The sequence below is a fragment of the Phyllobates terribilis genome, unplaced genomic scaffold (genome assembly GCF_046119375.1).
Source record: "Phyllobates terribilis strain yellow unplaced genomic scaffold, ASM4611937v1 Scaffold_8__6_contigs__length_399053987, whole genome shotgun sequence".
Taxonomy (NCBI): domain Eukaryota; kingdom Metazoa; phylum Chordata; class Amphibia; order Anura; family Dendrobatidae; genus Phyllobates; species Phyllobates terribilis.
Genome location: NW_027362768.1, coordinates 282,857,456 through 282,858,170, shown reverse-complemented (window position 1 = coordinate 282,858,170; position 715 = coordinate 282,857,456).

The following is a 715-nucleotide window of genomic DNA, read 5'->3' as shown; positions in this document are numbered from 1 at the left end:
CTGATCTTCAGAAAGTTTTCAACCGGGAACTAATACTATGACAATCACCCAGAAGGACCTTCAGTAAGATAGAACTGTTCCCCTGTTTCAAATAATTGGCTCTATATTCATTAAAAAATATTTTTACAAGCATATCCCAGAAGAACAAAATGCAGTGGACCTGTCCTACACATGACTGAGGGTCTTCTGCATTTAGCAGTGTCCATCGGAGGTATGGGGGTTTTCACAGTATATGCCGCAATAAAGACATACAGTAGTCTGCTGATGTGTTTCATACAGCAAAAAAAAAAATGCCCAACAGAGGCCACGTTTTAAAAGCTGGGTTTATGACTTGGTCCAGGTGCAGCCCATGTGCTTGTCCATATTGCGGATGTGTGGAGGAGCTATGCATTGTCCGAGTAGATAAAACAGATGACTATTATGCAAGCTGTGTTTTTCTCTGCATTTTCAGTTTGGAAAATAGCTCATGTGCACTTGCACATTGACTTCCATTGGTCCATTTTGCATACAGACTGAAAATATGCTCATCTGAACTGGTCCTTAATATGTTTGTCGAATGCACTGAAAGCCTGTCCACACACATTAGATACACAGTCATGTGGCTTGGCTTGTTAAAGGGTCGATAGGGACTTTTAGGATTGCCACTTCCAATAGGTGGCACTAAAATTCTAGTCCTCTTCCTCTCTGAAGAGGCAGTTGTCATATTAAATTTCCC